A 19,624-nucleotide genomic window follows, 5' to 3' on the forward strand; every position below is an offset into this window, starting at 1 on the left:
CTTGACATCCATCTGCCATATCTCATAATCGAAATATGCAGCTATAGCTAGAATAATCCGAATGGACTTAAGCATCACTACGGGTGAGAAGGTCTCGTCGTAGTCAACTCCTTGAACTTGTCGAAAACCTTTTGCGACAAGTCGTGCTTTATAGATGTGAACATTTCCATCCATGTCCTTTTTCTTCTTATAGATCCACTTGCACTCTATGGCTTTAACACCATCAGGCGGGTCAACCAAGTTCCAAACTTGATTGTCTCCCATGGACTCTATTTCGGATTGCATGGCACTCTGCCATTTTTCGGAGTCTGGGTCCATCATTGCTTCTGCATATGTCGCAGGCTCATCATTGTCCAACAATAATATTTCCCGCACTTCGCGGAGCCTTGCTGACCTTCGTGGTTGTGGCGGTGCTTCTCTTGCCATGGGTATCTCAACTTGTTCTGCTACGTTAGCATCACTCATTGATTCTTGCCCGATTGGCTCATCTTGAACTTCTTCAAGATGCACTGTCTTTCCACTCTTTTCTCCTTTGAGAAACTCTTTCTCTAGGAAAACCCCGTTCCGAGCGACAAACACTTTGCCTTCTGATCGGTTGTAGAAATAATATCCCAAAGTTTCCTTTGGATATCCCACGAAAATGCACTTATCCGACTTGGGTGTGATCTTGTCCGACTGAAGTCGCTTGACAAACACTTCACATCCCCAAATCTTTAGAAAAGACAAACTAGGAACCTTTCCAGTCCATATCTCATATGGTGTCTTAACTACGGATTTAGATGGTACCCTATTAAGTGTGAAAGTTGCTGTTTCTAGAGCGTATCCCCAAAATGACAATGGTAGGTCCGACTGGCTCATCATTGATCGAACCATGTCTAACAAAGTTCGATTACGTCGCTCGGACACACCGTTTCTTTGAGGTGTTCCAGGCGGCGTAAGTTGTGGAACAATTCCGCAACTCTTTAGATGATTGCTAAACTCGTAGCTCAAATACTCGCCTCCACGATCAGATCGTAAGGCCTTAATTTTCTTGCCACGCTGATTTTCAACTTCATTCTGAAATTCCTTGAACTTTTCAAAGGTTTCAGACTTGTGCCTCATCAAGTAGACATAGCCATATCTACTAAAATCATCAGTGAAAGTTATGAAGTATTGGAATCCTCCTCTAGCCGTCGTGCTCATTGGTCCGCATACATCACTATGTACGAGTTCCAACAAGTCTACTGCTCTCTCAGGAAATCCTGTGAAAGGCGTCTTGGTCATCTTGCCTAGCAAGCAAGCCTCACATGTCTCGTATGATTCAAAATCAAACGAAGTTAGAAGTCCATCAGAATGGAGCTTCTTCATGCGCTTTTCACTTATATGACCCAAACGACAATGCCACAAGTAGGTAGGACTCAAATCATTAGGCCGAGGCCTTTTAGCACTTACATTACAGACAGGTGAACCATCAAGATTTAAAACAAATAATCCATTCACAATGGGTGCAAAAGCCATAAACATATTATTCTTAGAGATCACACAACCATTGTTTTCACTTGCAAATGAATAACCATCCTTCATCAAACATGAAGGAGACAAAATGTTTCGACTTAAACTAGGAACAAAATAACAATTATTCAACTCCATAATAAATCCTGACGGGAGGTGGAGTTGCATCGTCCCGATGGTCAAAGCAGCAACTCTTGCATTATTGCCCACGCGGAAATCAACTTCTCCTCTTTCCACGCTTCTACTTCTTATCATTCCCTGCATCGAATTGCAAATATGAGCAACCAATCCGGTATCAAATACCCAAGAATTAATAATTGTATCAGCGAGAAATATGTTGTCTATAACATTAACAACAAGCGTACCTGAGGTAGAAGTACTCTTACTTCCGCCATTCTTCAAGGAAGCTAGGTACTGCTTGCAGTTTCTCTTCCAGTGACCAAGTTCATGACAGTAAAAGCACTCCTTGTCTGGAGCAGGTCCAGCTTTAGCCTTGGGCGGTGGGTTTGGCTTGGACGTTCCAGCCTTGCCCTTCTTCTTCCAAGAATTGCCCTTCTTCTTAAAGCTGGGCTTGTTCTGTATCGCCATCACATGGCTGGTACTAGCGCTTTTCTTAATGTCAGCCTCTGCTGTCTTGAGCATACCACACAGCTCATTCAGACCCTTCTCCGTCCCATGCATATGGTAGTTCGAGATGAAGTTCCCATAGCTAGCCGGAAGAGATGAAAGAATGAAATCAGTGGCCAACTCTTGGCCCAGTGGGAAGCCTAGCTTCTCCAACCGTTGAGTGTAACCAACCATCTTGATTACGTGTGGTCCTACTGCTGCGCCTTCTGCTAGCTTGCTCTCAACAAAGGCCTTAGACACATTGAACCTTTCAGTCCTGGCCTGTGTTTGGAACATGTCTCTAAGCGCCACGATCATATCGTGCGCCTCATGGTTTGTTTCGAACTGCATCTGCAGCTCGGGTTCCATGCAAGCAAGCATAAGGCAGCTTACTTCGAGGTTAGCATCACATGCTTTCTTGTAAGCATTCTTAGCAGCAGCGGGTGCATCCTCAGCAGGTTCTTCTGGTAGTGGGTTGTCTAGAACATCTTCCTTTTTCTCAGCCCTGAGAACAATTCTCAGGTTGCGGATCCAATCCGAGTAGTTTGTTCCATTCAACTTGTCCTTCTCAAGGACCGAACGCAAAGCAAACGATGTGGTGGTGTTGCTAGGTGCCATTTAATCTACAACAAAAGTAATGCAAAATACACTAAGACAAACGTATCCATGATAGAGCAAATTACATTAAACTATTTTAACAGAATCTACTCCCACTAAAATCAATATCCCTCTATTGAAACTTAGTGATTCAGGATCCACAACTAACAAGTCCACTAGTGAGCTTTAGCATCACCGCTAGCAAACGAGGTAGATCGGTAAGCAACTTTTGCTAATCATATCAACATATGACTCCTGTTGTTGGGTGACATCTCTATGTCTCGGCGCCCAACCTTTATGCCCCAAGGTCCTTAACCGTTAAGATAATCTTGTTAAGCAAACCAACCCTTATGCGTGTAAGTGTCCGACACAAACCCGTCTAGTCAAGGAAAACTAGTGGCACCCTAATTTCATAGACCCACCACTAATTGTACAAGACATGGGACAGTGCAAGTTTTAGTTGGGAGGGCATACTAACTTAAACTTTGCGAGGGATCGTTCTACTTCTAACATCACAGCATGCAGAAAGTAAAACATAAACAGAATAGCATTCACACAGTTGTGACACAGTATGGCCCGTTTTTTTCATATGGTGATCTCCATCTCCATAGAACCTGTTCACCATGGTGATCTCCATCTCCATGTTCCATGTGCGCCATCCTCCTGGTGATGAGTCCTCCAAGAACTAGAGCATGCTATTATGCCTAATAGCTAGTAAAGAATCTAGTAATGAAGATTACATGGTTGCTTGGATCATCACAGATTGGTACGCAGACCATTAAATACAATAAAGTGACAACACATATGGCTCCTGCCGTGTTGCCGTACGCGCGACACGCAGGTCACGAATGAGTTACACACATGCATCACATACACAATGGGGCCATACTGATCACAAGATACATACATACATCCTGCAAAATAGAGTTAGGCGTCCTAACGTTCCAAACTTGGGAGGCCCGAAACTCCATCTTCCAAGCCGAATTTGGGAAATCTAATTTCGCCGAAAACGGCAAAGCGGTTGAAATTCATGTGTAACTTTTTCTGTAGATCAATTTTCGTATAGAAATCGCCTCGATCCGAGATCGTACCGAAAAGTTACGGCTGATTTACCGAAGCATACGCATACGGCAAAATCCCGACCCCGGCAGTAGATCCTATCTACTATTGCACATCTAATGCGCCTGGCGTATGACCCTGGATCTCGATTTGACCAATCATATTGATCTTCCCTCACTGCAACTGGGTTTACGTGTATCACTTAACTCCGATGGCGGAAACCGACCGGTAGGAGTATGTCGTTACACTACCATTGCAGCAAGGGCACGAAATCAGGACATAGATCAAACAGAGAACCCGCATATCTCCATATGCACACATCCCGAATCCAAAACTAAGCAGCTACGGCTCTGATACCACTGTAGGGATACGAGGTAGGCTACACTAGCGCAAATCAAAATTTTCTACCGCGTATAACCAGGAAGAACTGCCGTATAAGGATCACGGGATTACCACTCGACGCACTACTGGTGCGGAAGATGTAGATATGCGTCGGTGCAGTGAAGACGATCACGTAGTCGTACGTAGTCGATCACGTGCAGCAGCTCCTCAGCAGCTCGTCCACGTGCACAGCAAGATCGCCTCCGGTACCGCGGCTCGTCGTCGGCTCGTCGTGGCTCGTCGGCGGCTCGTCCAAGTGCTGCAGGTGCAACACCTCCAAGGTATCCACACGTGCAGGGAGGAAGCGTCGCAAGCCGGATTGCTAGATCCGCGAGTTGCAACAGGCGAGGGCGTGGGAGGCGCGGCAAGTGTGTTCAGCCAAAAGGTGTAAACCCTAGGGCGCCCCCACCCCTCTATTTATAGAGGTTCCTGATGGGCCTCTGGATCCGAGGCCCATTAGTACTCCCAAACCTAATCCAACTCGGATCAGATCCGAATTTGGCTTCCAGCCCCTTAAGTGTGTGACCCTATGGGTTCGGATACGTATAGACATGGCCCGAGTACTCCTACTCGGCCCAATAGTCGGTAGCGGCCTCTAGCAAGACGTGCCAACTCCTATACGCATACGAAGATCATATCAGACGAACCATCACAACATAATATACATGCTATTCCCTTTGCCTCACGATATTTGGTCTAGCTTCAAGCCGACCGCTCTTTCTCGATCCTGTGATTTGGAATCCCTTTGTAGGTTAACTCTTAACCGTACGTAGCATGGCCATGCATTTTCGGATCCGATCACTCGAGGGGCCCAGAGATATCACTCTCAATCAGAGAGGGGCAAATCCCATCTTGATTGACCATGTCTCATAGCATGCTTCTTGACAAACCCGAAAGCTACCTTTATAACTACCCTGTTACGGCGTAGCGTTTGATAGCCCCTAAGTAGGTCGATCCACATCTAGAATACATGCGACAATCTCAGGTCTAAGGACAAAGCGTATATGTTGTTTAAAGAGAGAACTACTTCTCGTGTTGGGTCAGTCCTAACACATGTCTCCACATGTGTCCACATTATTAGTTCAACATCTCCATGTTCATGACTTGTGAAACATAGTCATCAACTAATACATGTGCTAGTCTAATATTCATGTGTGTCCTCACATGAACTCCGACTAGGGACAACTTTAGAATAACCATACAAGTAAAGAGTTTCACATACAATTCACATAATTGCAAATCAATTCAAGTAGCCTTTAATGGATATTCAATGAACACAATATACAAATCATGGATACAAATGGAATATCATCATCTCTATGATTGCCTCTAGGGCATACCTCCAACACTTTCTGCCCCCGTTCATCATCATCTTCGATCCAGTTGATCTACAGGGTGTCCTTTACCCAGAATTGTGTCAACATGTGTAAGATCATGGGGTAAAATCTTTTTTGTCCTTGGGGTTGTATGGAGATCTTGATTTGTAATCGCTGAATCTCTTGTAAGATCTATTTATTATGAATTATATCTTGATGATGCTGTTTCATGTAATGGCTGGCCAGCGCTACTTTGGGTTGCTTATTTGCTTACCTAGAATGATCATCATGCCGTGTTCTTATCATCCAATAGTTGAGTACCCTTTTGTAGTGACAACATGCAAGAGGGAAAGTGTTGGGTACGGTTCACATCCACTCATGATAACACTTAGATCTAGTTCTTTCATGCATGGCAATTGCATCTGCAAGTGATCCTAGATCCCTAGGACAAGCATTTTATCTATCTTGTTTGCATCCATACTCTCTATCTACTTTAATATAGATCGCTTAGTTCTTTTGTTAGTTCAATCGTATCTTATACAAAGAACCTTCGATTATATAGATTAGTGCTTAGTTAAGCGTGCAAATCCACTTGTTCCACGGATTGATAAACCTTGGGGGATTACTCTAAGGGAAGAACTACAACTAATACATGCGCTTGCGGTTCATAGATTGGCGTGCTAACTGCCCTCAACAACATTGATGCGGGTGTTGCATGCCACGCCACTAGAAGGTGCCCTCCGAATCACGTTCAGGTGTTGGCGCCGTGAGGACTGGGCCAACGTAGCTACCATGGACTTCTGCCTGAAGGTTGGCCTCGTTGGGTCCCTGCTCACCTGTGGCTTTGCATCACCGCGCAGGAGATTCTAGGATCCTCTTGCAGTATCATTGAGATGGCACAGGAGATGGAGTCGAAGGCCAAACTTAAGCAGTTCTTCATCATGGTGGGATGTATCCATCTGGATCTTCTACTGGTGGAGAAGGTCACGGTGGCTCCCATCCCCGCCGACTGTCAAGATGAGCAACCCTGTTTCCGATACCGAGCTATCATTAACATTCTAGAATTCACAGACCTACGCTCGTCTGATGGATTGACTCCCGGTGGTGGCGAGGACAAGCTGCACGGGCCTACCTCCTCGGGCGGCCATGGGAGGTCGGTCGACGGCTCCACCGGTAGGCCTGGTGGTTCCTCTAGGGGGCCGGCTGCTGTGTCTACGTCCACGGCGGGCCCTCACAGGGGTGCAAGTGGATTTTCAAGAAAGCCTGCTCACTATGACCACCAGGCAAGCCCACCCATTGGGGCGACTTTCGGCATCTCGGTCCATCCGCCGCCGCCACCTACGCGTCTCCGGACGTTCCCTACCTGAGGATTGCAGGGCATCCACCGCCTGGCGTCTCCCCTGCCGTAGCACAGCAAGCTCTCTACTTCCGCTTCTCCATTCACCTTTTCGGTCGCAGTATCAGGGCCCGTGTCGCCGATGCCTTTTCGGGAGCGATGAGGAACTCCGATCGCCTAGGTCGCACGCTCCACTTCGTCCACCTCACATGGGCCGTCTGGGCCTTCATCGCTTGAGTTGGATGTATTCTGGTAGATTGGATCAGTCACGGGGTAGGGATTGGACGATCCCATGCGTTGGGACGCTTCCATCCCCTCACACCAGGAGCACTCCCTTGACTTACCACGGGGGCCTCCTGCACTAGTCACCTGGCACTGGGAGAGGCCACGGGTGGCAATGCTGGCACAAGTTGTTCCAGTGGGAGTGGTGTTCGGCAGGCTCTCTTCCACGCTCCAGGTTCCACCCCACGGGCCATTGTCGACCGCCAGGCTGGCACTTGAGTCTGTGTTGTTTTTGGAGGTTGCCATGCCATCCGGTATCCTGGAGGGGGTAGGCGGCTACGCAGCGGCACCATTTCTGGTTGCTGACCCCCTCCTGGTGCCCACCTCCACGGTCGCAGACCCGTCATCGCTGGTGACGTTGGGGTCGCCCATCCCACCGGGGTCTCCTTCCTCCCCCCAGGTTGCATGCTCTCCTCTGACTGTAGGCTCTCCTATTTTGGTTGTTGATCTCACTAACATCACTACCAAGACGGGCTCCTCCCTAGGTAGCTTGGGGGATTTGGTCGCTAACTTTTGTGCATCTTTGCAGAAGCAGTCTCAGGTCCCATGGCCACCTCTACTACTGAGGCCGCAGGGTCGCCACGCCAAGGCGCTAGTGCCCAGGATGTCCGGACTGTGCCATAGTAGCCACCTAGCTGCCCTCTCCAAGGGTCGCGGGCCAAGTCCAGCCACGATAGGCTAGAACATCATCATGTGTCGCCTTGGCCTGCAAGCGAGGGATGAGGCACTGGACACCACCTCCTTCCAGGAGTACCTCCGCCTATTCGCAGTCAGCTTGTATGAGAACCACTGCGGAGCTATCCAGGAACTGCTCAGTGGCACGTGGGGCGCAGCTCTCTAGAGCTGCATCGTGGATGACGACGAGCTCAATGCTGCCACCAAGGAGTTGTTCCTAGAGGACCTGGGACCCGGGGGGGGGGTTTATTTTGTAGTCCTTGTGTAGGTTGTTTGGGTCGCTTATTTGTAAACATAATGAGTGAAAACTTAGCTGTTTGGAATGTGAGAGGCCTAAACCGCCGTGCCAGATGCACTGCAGTTCAGGAATTAGTATGGTCGAAAAATGTCTCCCTACTTTGTCTCCAAGAAACTAAGCTGGATGACCTAAATCGGTCATTGATTTTGGATATGCTAGGCATTAATTTGACTACTTTGCTCTCCCCGCGGTCCATACTCGATGGGGTATTCTGGTGGGCTGGGATATCAATGTTTGGAGGGTATCATCCCCAACTTTGATATCCCATTCTATATCTGTTAAGGTCACCCAACTAAATTCTCACCTACCACACTGGTGGTTAACTACGGTCTACAGACCACACGAGGATGAGCACAAGGTCGCCTTTCTTCAGGAGCTCCGTTCTACCCGCGCATCCCTGGTTGGCCCCTGGGTTCTTTGTGGGGACTTTAACTTGATTTATCAAGGTGAAGACAAAAATAATGATCGCCTTTCAAGGAGAATGATGGGTCGGTTCTGAAGGTTTTTAAATGACCTAGAGCTCACAGAACTACATCTTCATGGTCATTTATTCACTTGGAGTAATGAGAGAACTCATCCTATTTTGGAACGCATTGACTAGATGTTCATGTCTACTTGCTGGGAGGGGCTGTTCCCACGTTGTTCCTTGCAAGCGCTCACGACATGGTGTTCTGCTCATGCACCGTTGCTCCTCTTGCTTGATGATGGGTTCTAACCCAAGCGATGTTTCCGCTTTGAAGCTTTCTGGCCGCAGTTTGATGGCTTTCTCCAGGCGATCGAATCAACCTGGAATGGACCACGGCTAGACTCGGATCCGATTCTCATGATCGACCATCTGTTGCGTGAAATGGCAAAAGCTTTGAAGAGGTGGAGTGCTAAGGCGGTCAGGAGTATTCGAACCCAAATTCAGGTTGGGAAGGAGGTCATTTTTTGCCTGGAGTTCGCTTAGAACCATTGGTCGCTATCCATGGCTGAGCAAGCCCTTCGCCATTTCACCAAAGTTAGATATCTAGGACTTACTTCTTTGGAGCACACTATTACTCGACATCACTCAAGTATGCGCTGGCTACATGAGGGGGATGTGAATACCAACTTCTTCCATCTGCATGCCAACCATCGGCATAGGAAGAACCACATTTCATCCCTGGAGGTCACAGGGGCTATGTTGGTTAGTGAACGGCTTTCAACTACTACAACGAGATCTTGGGAACTAGCCATGACATTTCATCCCTGGAGGTCGCATGTCTCGGAGGTGGTGGAGTCTATCGAGACTCACACCCCGTCGAACCACCACGCGGAGGTCTTGGCACAAGTGTGGGCACACGGTGACGAGCTGCAACAGCGGCAGCAGGACTAGCAGCTGCCTCCTCCAGTCCACCCAGCACATCAGTCTGCACCGCACGCGCGCAACCCGGCAAGCGGCGCTCGGGGCTGCGCCCGACAGGTCCAACACAACATCCTGGAAGGAGGGGATGACCTCCCGCAGTTCGCTCGGGCCGGACAAAACATCACCACTGCAGCGATGCTTCTGCGCAGCCTCCCTGAGCCAGTTGACCCCCAGGAGCAGGCAATCCACCGGAACCTCCGAGTGCTGGTGGAAACCGCCGCCGTGCAGCAGGCGGAGAGCTCCGCATCACGATAGCGACAAGCAGCCTCTTGCCCAACCGGTGCGCTAGGGCCGCACCAGGCGAACCGCTCCATCCGCTTGCCCTTGCAGGCACGTCGGGTAGGGCATAGTGCTGCGGCAGCTCCAAAGCTCGACCCAGCACTAACGCCACGGCGTCAGCCCGTGCGCGAGCAGATCGGACCGAACCATGACGCGCGCAACGTCATCCACGCGCGACGCTTGGCACGGCACGACGCCAATGTCGAATAGATGGCAGCAAGAGTGGCCAACGCGGCCCGCAACCAGTCCGACGAGGAGCGCGAAGAAGCGCGCCCTAGGCGAGGCGGCCGACCAAGCGACCGAAACGGTGACCGGAGCCCTATCCCAAACAGACCAAGACTGCGAGCCTTCGGTCGTCGCATCCAAAGAGCACCTTTCCCACAGTGCTTCTGACCGCCCGCCAACATCACCAAGTACACTGGGGAGATGAATCCCGAAGTGTGGCTCAAAGACTTCCGGCTCGCCTGCCGAGCCGGAGGAGCCGATGATGATTATTACATCATCCAGTGCCTCCCCATCTGCGTAGGGGAGTTCGTTCGAGCGTGGCTCGAGTTCCATCCGCCCAACAACATCCGCGATTGGGCGGAACTAAAGAAGGTCTTCGTAGGAAACTTCCAGGAGATGTACATCCACCCTGGGAACTCTTGGGACCTTAAGAGTTGCAAGCAGGAACCTAACGAGTCCCTGCGGGATTACATCCGCAGGTTCTCGAAGCAATGCAACTCCCTCCCTGACGTCATCGATGCAGACATCATCAGTGTGTTCCTCTCCAGAACGACTCTCAAGGCCTTGGTCTACAAGCTTGGCTGCATGAAGCCGCGGACCATGCCTCCGGCGAGAAGGCGGTCGGGGCGGTCTTTGGCGGCGATCGGGACAAGGGCATAGCCAAGCGTGAGGATCAGGACGAGGACCCCTTCGTACAGCAAGGCAAGAAGAACAAGAAGGACCGTACATGGCAGCCGGCATGATCCGACCAAGCGCCTACCGACTGAAGGATGATGATGGCAACATCCTCAACAACACGTGGAACATTGAGCAGATACGTCATCTCTTTCCCTAACTCGCTTCATTACCAGTCCTTTTCCATTCAACACTTGCTCCTACAGCACCCCGACCCAAGCGCTCTTGGCCCGAGTCACTCGAGGGCTCCACAGGGGTGCAGCACCACTCCCTCTTTACTTTTTGCGTAACTGAAGGACCGAAAAGGCGACCAGAGGGGGGGGGGTGAACGGGAGCCTCAAATATATTTTTTTTGAAATCTTAGGTTTCTATCCCAAATTAAAACCACAAAACCAAAGCGAGCGGAAGACGAGAGATCCACGAGCCAACTGGGTGGCTAGGTGTCTATGGTGATGACCGATAAAACAACGGGACTCTCAAGAAACAACTGGAAGCAAACTCCAAAGGTCCAGAAAGCAAACTCCAAAGATCTGAGTCAAAATAGGACTCAAACTGCTCCTATTGGAAGTTCCGATACCTATCAGAAGTACCAGGGATCTCCCAACAAGAGTTCTCTGTCATTTCAGCAATTTTCCCTTTGGAACTTCCGACACAGTGTCGGAACTTCCGACAGCACAGAAATCAGCCTTCGTGAGGAGAGAAGAAAAATCCAAAACTCGATCAAACGACCTCCAAAAATCACGAAATTTTAACCATAGTTTCCTAACAACATAGCAAACATGTTCCAAAAGATCTCCTCAAAAATATCAGCCAATCAATGGGAATTAAATATCTTGTGAGGAATGCCGGTTTTTCAACCCTAGAGCTTGAATCGTCTCGTTCTATGAACTCATGAGGTTTCAATCAAATCCCTTTGGTGGAAAGGTTCCACTCACATCCTAGTTCATTTCCAAAAGACCGGTTTGACTCAAGAATTCCCAGAAATCACGAATCAACCAAAAACATGAGAGGGAGAAAAAAAAGGAGAAAACAAGAACGCGAAGAACACAAGCGAGAATTGTAAATCCAACCGGGATGGGACAAGATGGCGCGAAATAGATCGTTGAATTACTTCACCACGTCCGGTTACAAGCCACTCCTTAGCACAATCAAAGCTAGGATGGCGAAAAGATCAAACAAAGATCCCTCCTCTCTCTCTCCCTCTCTCCCTCAAAGGCTCTCACAAGCAAAATGAGAAAACCCCCACCTATCTAGCCCAAAGAGATGGCTGCCCCAACAGCCCTCTCCTTAATTATATAGGCACTTGGCTATTTCCCAAGTTGCCCTTACATGAAGCATACAACTCCAAACCCCCTATGGGCAAAACCGCCCAGCTTTTTCTTCGTTCATCGGATGGATCTGGTGCCTTTACGACTTAGCTTTGCCTTAACGCAAGCTTCATGATGGTGCCATGCGTCCTCCGACTTGATGCCGTTCGGCTGAACCGGACTCACCCCCGGTTTTGAGGTCAAACCAGTCAAACCCTCTTGCACGCCCTGCAAGGTGTGACTCACCGATGTCAACGCGTGTCTAGCCTCCGCCAAGCCTTCGACGCCTCCAAGTCTTTCGCTCCCGACTCCCGGGCCGCCTACTCGACTTGCCCCCATCCTGCTTGACTCAACCAACACTGTCTCCATAATCGTCCATGTTCTCTTGCTCTTCCGTGCACCATGTGGATCGCCGATGACTCCGCCCGGACTCCTTGGGTCCCTTGGTCCAAGCCTACTCGTGTCCACCCTTCACTGCCCTAGTTCATCGGCATGGATCTTTCGCGCTTGACCTTTACCTCATGTCGTCGACCGCCACATCACATTCTACATCTGCATATCACAAGCCAAGAGACACACCACACAACATATAGTTTAGATAAACACCACAACACAACGCACTCAACACAACACATCCGGTTAGCCATTAGCATAATCATGCGCATATGAGATATGGACTCAACCGGTAAAGCCTCAAATCATCTAGTCAATCACTCATCACAAATAGACCAAGGCACTTCACAACTTGGTCTCTCAGTAACCACGCACCTCACCTGAATGAAAGGGCATCCTATCCTTCAGTTCACCCTAAAAGCAACTTATGCTCTAGCTTGCAGACCGATCAGACCCCGCCACAACTACAGTTACGAGTAGCTGAGCCTCGCGGGCCACACTTGGGTTCTTAAGGTTGTAGCCTACGGTCAACAAGCAGGTCTGAAAGGAAAAGGATAAAAAGTAGAAATTGCTGAAGGGCAAAAACAAGGATGGGTGGGACAAGCTCCCCATCACAATCACAAACGAACTTAATTGTTCACTCAGGGACTCACAGTCCCCCGCAAATTTCTTTCACAACAAAGAAACTAACTACCCCTATTCTACTGCTCCCCCTCGACCGGGTCGGTTGGCGGTGCAGCCGACAAGGACGAGTGCTCCCCTATCTCATTCAGGTCGACGCTCGGGTCGGTCGGATGGAGCGAAGGAACCCACCGTTAGAGCCTCCATCGAGCCGAGGCCAGCAGGCTACTCAGGTCGGTCGGACGGTTAGGGCATCTGACGGGAGACAGGTAAAAATAGTGGAAAACTAACATGCAAGATATGCCGACCCCATCACAAACAAAGGATATGAATTCCACTCGGGCGTACCCGCTAAGGGTGCCTCAAGCCTGTCACTCGAATCGTCGAGATAAGCAACGCTAGCTTAGCACCTCCGGTTGCGGAAACCGCGGATGGGGTGATGCCTGAAAGTTCAACCAAGGTAACATCACTGACCCCCTATTTACTTGCTCTGCAAACAAACACTCATTCATTCATCCATCTCATTCATGCATGCATTCATTCATGCATTCATACATTCATCCCATACATACAATCATTGCATTTCAATTGCTTTGTGTCATGTCACGAAGTAATAGCGGTTCATTCGATATGAGCTACGACCGACCGGGGTTTGAAGGCTGGCCTGCGAAGGGCTCGAGGCCGCCTCGCATCAAAAAGAGCCAGGGGGGAAATGTAGATGAAGCCCTAGCAGCCTTCGCCTGACCTGCTCAGAAGCGGATGGGATCATCTCGACCTTCTCGTTTGATCCTGACCTCGAGCCATGCCCACAGAATCTCCATCGAGAGGAGGCTAGCGGGCCACCTGAGTCGGTCTCTGGAATGGCTCGGGCATCTACTAGGAGGCAGGTTAAGGAGCAGTGGAATGCCACATGAGGGCTATGCCGACCCCGTTACGAACGATGGACCCGGATTCCACTCGGACATGCCCGTTAGCGACTCATCGAGCGCATCACTCGAGCCATCGAGGCAAGTGACGTTAGCTCAGCCCCTCCGATCAGCGAGACCGCGGACGGGGTGACGCATGAAACTCAACCGACGCCGACCAAGCCCAATGGGACTCGGGGGCTCGGGGCTGCCATATCCTGACTCGGGAATACGACAGGCAACACAAGTCGCAGTCAGAACGAACACGGGCAAGCACCCCGACTCGCAAGAAGGACCACCTCATCCCGATCGATGGGGACGCCAAAGTCCGCAGCCCCAGAAAAGAGTACCTAAGTTCTTAGCCTCCGACTGACTCTCCAGTCGGCCGCAGGCTCGGGGGCTACACCCACCGGGTGCGCTCGTGCGCACCCGGCAGAAACCGGACTAACAACAGATCCCCTCCTCAGGAGAAGGGCGCTAGTGTTCGCTTGACTCGCTTCCGGTCAAAGGGGTACCCAAGTGCTCAGCCTCCAACGCCACAGGCTCGGGGGCTAGCTCCACCGGGTCTGCTCGCGCAAACCCGACGGAAGGCGGACAACAAGCAAGTCCCCTCCTCGGGAGCTGGGCACCCTCTGCAACTCAGCGCACCCCTACGGACCACGCTAGTCATCTCCTTGGGAGCTGGGCGTCAGTATCCATCTAACGTACCCCTGCGGCCTCTGCCAGTCGTCCCCTCGAGAGCTGGGCGCCTGTCCCTACTCGGGGGCTAAAACGCCTGAACCTACTCGGCCTGCTCACTTCGCAAACAAGATAAAAATGAACAACACCCCCGTGTGTTCCCCCTGACGGAACATTCCGACCGAAAGCCCCTTCACGGCTTCAACAAAGCCCCAAAGGGGCTCAGGGGCTCCTGACGGGTCCACAGACCCGGGTCCCCAACGGGACTGCCTTCCCGCGTCACTTGGCCCAACAAAGAGCACAACCACAATGTACACCTGGGCTGGCTGGTTACATGTGGCCAGGCCGAGGTCACGATCCGGCCACTCACCGATTCCTCCGACCAGGAAGCCTAGTCGGCACCACGACCGGAAGGAGCCAGTCAGGGGTAAAGCCGTAGTCCGACCCTAACTAGGTTCTCCCAACTAAGTCCTCCCGACCAAGTCCCCTCGACTGGGGATGCACTGTACCGCCCGTACCGCTCCCTCCGACCGGTCGGGGCCGACTGGGACAACCGACCGGGGACGCCCACCCGGTGTGGGCTCAGGGAGAAAGTGGGACAGATAACAAGGAAGCGCCCAGGTCAGCCGACCGTACGCAGAATCGTACCGTGCCACACCCTGCGCACGCCTTGCACAGTGCCGCCGTAAACGTACTCGCTACGACGAAGTGGCCTGACGAGGAGAACAGGGATCGAGGATGGAGGCCATACCACACCAGACGACGTGGGTCCCGATAAGACTAGGCAACGCTCGAACACTCACTCTCTTATCCTCTCCGACCTGTAAGGCCGTTCCCTTGTACTATAAAAGGGGACGGACCCCCCACTCTCGGAGAGACTCTCAGACGAACATTCACACACGCACTCTTACACACTTAGCGCACGTTTGAGCTCTTGCCACTCTCTTCCACTGAGACGAGAACAAGGCCAGGACTCAGGCACCCCCCTCTCATCCTCCTCTCGTTTGTACCCCCACTTCAAACTTTGAGCACCTGGGCTTAGGAATAAAGTCGACCGACTGACCCCGACTGGACGTAGGGCGCGTTGCCCGAACCAGTATACATCCTGTGTCATTGTGTGCTAGGCCATATCCGATCTAATGCACGGCAAAACTACAAATATTTACTTGTCGGTCAGATTTCGCACCGATAGTTCAGGTGGGGGACGGTCGCTTTGCTCTATTTTGGTCAAATGGATGGATCAATGGCTGTTCCATTCGGTTGCTAGCTCCTAATTTATGGGCAGCAGTGTCAACCAGAGTTAGGAACTCATGTATAGTGCAGGACGGACTACTGGATAGATGTTGATTGCGCGACATTACGGGGGGGGGGGGCGCACAGTACAATAGCTGCTACAGTATATCAGAATCTGGGACCTTCCCCAGGGTTGGCTTCTATGCCCAGTCCCAGATCGGTTCATCTAGAAGTGATCCACCTCAGGTGACTTCTCTTCTGCCTCCGCTTATCGGGCCCTCTTCCTAGGTCGGTCGCCGCTGCTGGGTGCCAAGCAGCTATGGAAAGTGCAGGCACCGGGTCGATGTCGTTTTTTTGGATGGCTGGCAATCCATGGTCGTTGTTGGACTTCTAACCGGCTACGGCGTCATGGGCTACGGGACAGGGATGACTGTGCCCTTTGTGCGCAGGAGGTGGAAACTCTGGACCACCTTTTTGATCGATTGTGTATATAGCCGAGAAACTTGGTTTCGTATCCTCAGTTACATCGGCATGCCTAGGTTGACACCGCAAGTAGAAATCACATTTGCAAAATGGTGGATCCAAGCATGGAAGACGGTCGCGAAGATTAGACGGAAGGGATTCGATTCCCTTATATGGTTGGTCGCTTGGTCGATTTGGAAGGAGCGGCGTAGAGTTCATGAGCGCTCGGCTCTGCAGCCGGTTGCTTTGGCGTCGGTGATTTTGGAGCAGGCTAGGCTTTGGGAGCCAGCCGGTTTTGTTAGTCTAGCATCGGTTCTTTGGCCTAAGCTTCGTTAGGTCGTGTCACTTTTGTTGTGGTTTTTCGGTTCTTCGGCCTAAGCTTCGTTAGGTCGTGTCACTTTTGTTGTGGTAAGTTCCAGTTTTGTAGCCAGGTATTTGTAACCTTGTACCATATTTTCTTTCTTCTTAATGAAAAATGTGTTGTGCATGTCTTTAAAAAAACAGTTCTTCTTAATGAAAAATGTGCTATGCATGTCTTTAAAAAAACAAGAGATTCAAACAAAATGCTAGCGTCTACGGTATTCCACTGCATTTCTGATTCAATTCACAATGCAGCAAACTTGTCATCAGCATGCCGACGATGACGATGCCGGTGACTTCTCCTGCGTGCCCGCAGCTTACTTCGCTTCAGGACAGTGCTGGTGTTTCCATCGGGGTTGTTGCTTTCAACGTCACCTGGAGAACCGAGTATACAAGCAAGTGGATCCTCCATCAGGTCTCCAGATGGTCTCTGCAAGCATAATTTACGAAAAAAGTGTCATCTTGCAGTGAAATATTCGGTATGGACAACTGGATCTAGAAAATAAGTATAGACATGTTTCTGACAAATTGTAGACTTAGTGGCAAGCTAGTAACTCACATTGTCCACAGTTGTCTCTCTAGAAACTGATCTGGCCTCATCATTGGAGTGGATAGCTTCAATTTCCTTCATTCTTTCTACAAAGGCACTGTCGGTATATGAACGGCGTGGGTGCCACCTGACAAGTGGTTGATCTTAATGCAGGTCATTGAACATATGCTCAGCAAAAAAGTGCTTTTTCACAGCTTTTACCAGGTATGCATCATCACTATGCTTAGTAAGTATTCTGTTAATGAGGCAAGTAAAAACAAGTACGATGTTAGTGAAACAAGTAATTAGTTGGAACACCTGATGCCAAAGAGAGAGAATTGCCGGTTAACAAACCAAACATGTTAGCTAGCTCCCTCTTCATGCGTCCTTCAGTGTTTAAAAGCGCTACAGGACATTCATGCAAGGTTCCACGAGACATGCCCTTTCCCATGATATAAGCACTGCCTGAGAAGTAGAGCTTTAATAAATTCACATTTCCAATGAAAATTGATTTTTAAACACCACATGAATGTTGAAGGGTCATTGCGTTATGCGTCCAATTTTTTATGCCAAATGGTTCCATCTACGTACTGCTATCTTTTTCCTTTAATTACTGCACAAATATATTATGACTTCACGAGTGAATGCTGATAAAAATAGAAGATACATGATTTCGGAACACAAAACTACCTTACAAAATTCGAATAAGTAACATACATTTAAATTTTAGTGTGTTCTACACACGAAATGGGTGTTTTTTTTATAATGCATCAGTACTGGATGTTAATAGAAACGTCTGCTATTGAGTGTTGTGTGGTGCAGATCGTGTTGATGTCCCAATCCAACCGATCGGATGTAGTCGTTGTATTACCAAGTCTGGGTTTACTCTGCTTTTTAATATAATTCTCCTGCCCGGTTCGTTTAAAAAAAAAGAAACTGTATTCCACTTTATAGCAGTATTATTCATCTGGGACCTACCAGCAAAGTATCAGTTAGAAATTAGAGATGTGAACAATCATTTTCCTTATTAATTGGGTTGGTTCCATTGTTAGATATTTCGTAGTCATGTTGATTCATCCATACAAAAGACATTCACTATCAACAAAGTGAAAATTATCGATTTGTCTTTCTCATCTAAATAAAGCTTGACTACGCCTTTGCATGACATAATTGTACAGGATCACTACCAGGTTCAATAGTCTTAATATTTACCAGTAGCTGCAAAAAACCTTGCGAATTCAGGAATAGGTAGAAACCCAAGTAATTTGTTTCCTGCACAACGGAATTTTGTAAGCAAGGCTTTGGTACCAACAGTAATCCTTTGCAAAGCAAATTTAACAATGATAGTTTTGCAGATTTTTTATATAACACATAATTTCATCAACAATTCAACCACAATCAAAATCTGATGACTCACTTCGTCCCTCACAACCAATAATTGCATTGATCATAAGTTATATATGGAGACATGTGTTACTCGTCAAAGAAACATCAACTATATTGTTCAAGCCCTATCGATCACAAATTTTAACAGTATAGCCAAATTTATCATAAACATAAACTAAGCCAAAATGCTCCTGATGCAACAGATTCATCATGGCTAGTAAGCAAACATAGGGTAGGCATATACAAATATCCTTGAACGGTAATGAGAATGGAAGAATGCAGGTACCGGTAAGCACACACATATCCTTTAAAAGCTAATAGCAAAGGCAGAATATATCAATAATATTATTACCCTGATGTGCGCACTGCATAGCAGCAAAAACAACAACATTCATAGCTGAACATTTAGGATAGGAGCTTACGAAATACCGACCATAAGAAAGGAGACACCGGGTTCTTTAAAGAAGAGTCCTACCTACGTTTGAACTTTAACATTCAATAGCCTGTCTAGAAACAAGCCCCTTGACGTGTATTGTTTGCACAAGTATGGTTCTTGAATACTACAATTTTGACACAATGCCACAACTATGCTGCTGGCATGTTTTCAACACAATTTGGTGCTCCTAATTATTGACACAAAGTTATGCTTTATCAGGATTCAGGAATGGCACCCACTACATGGAGGCAGGCATGCTTTTTTTGTTTCTTAATGTTCATTGTTTAACACGACCTCGAAACAGCGCATCGGATAACACTGTCAAATATGAATCGAGAGAGGGAGGAACCTAGGCTGATACCAAACCAACCCGCATAGCTGCCAAATCCTGAGAACAAAACTAAGCTCGCAGTTGGAAGGAAATTGAATTTCCGAAGCTTGGTGTCCAAAACTAAGTTCCTTCACGTACGTGACGTACCGCAGCAGCCCCTCCTCCATCGCTTCTCTAGCTGCTCGTAGGGTTGATGACTGGAGTCTGGAGATGCAGAGAGCCTTTGTTATTGGTACCGCAGTTGTTGCCTTCTTGGGCCGCAAGCATAGGCCTCCGTTGGGAGGATCTTCAAACCTTTATTAAGTAGTCATTTTGTTTTCCTAAAAAAAGTAGCCATTTTGTAAAACAAAAAGAATGGTCATTTTGTAATGTAACC

General features: G+C 48.9%; 1 pseudogene; it reads right to left on the reverse strand.

The window, feature by feature from the left end:
- Positions 1–16,810: 16,810 nt before the first annotated feature.
- On the reverse strand, positions 16,811–19,415 carry LOC117835410 (uncharacterized; annotated as a pseudogene).
- Between the last annotated feature and the right edge of the window lie 209 nt (positions 19,416–19,624).

The sequence above is a fragment of the Setaria viridis genome, chromosome 9 (genome assembly GCF_005286985.2).
Source record: "Setaria viridis chromosome 9, Setaria_viridis_v4.0, whole genome shotgun sequence".
Classification (NCBI taxonomy): Eukaryota; Viridiplantae; Streptophyta; class Magnoliopsida; order Poales; family Poaceae; genus Setaria; species Setaria viridis.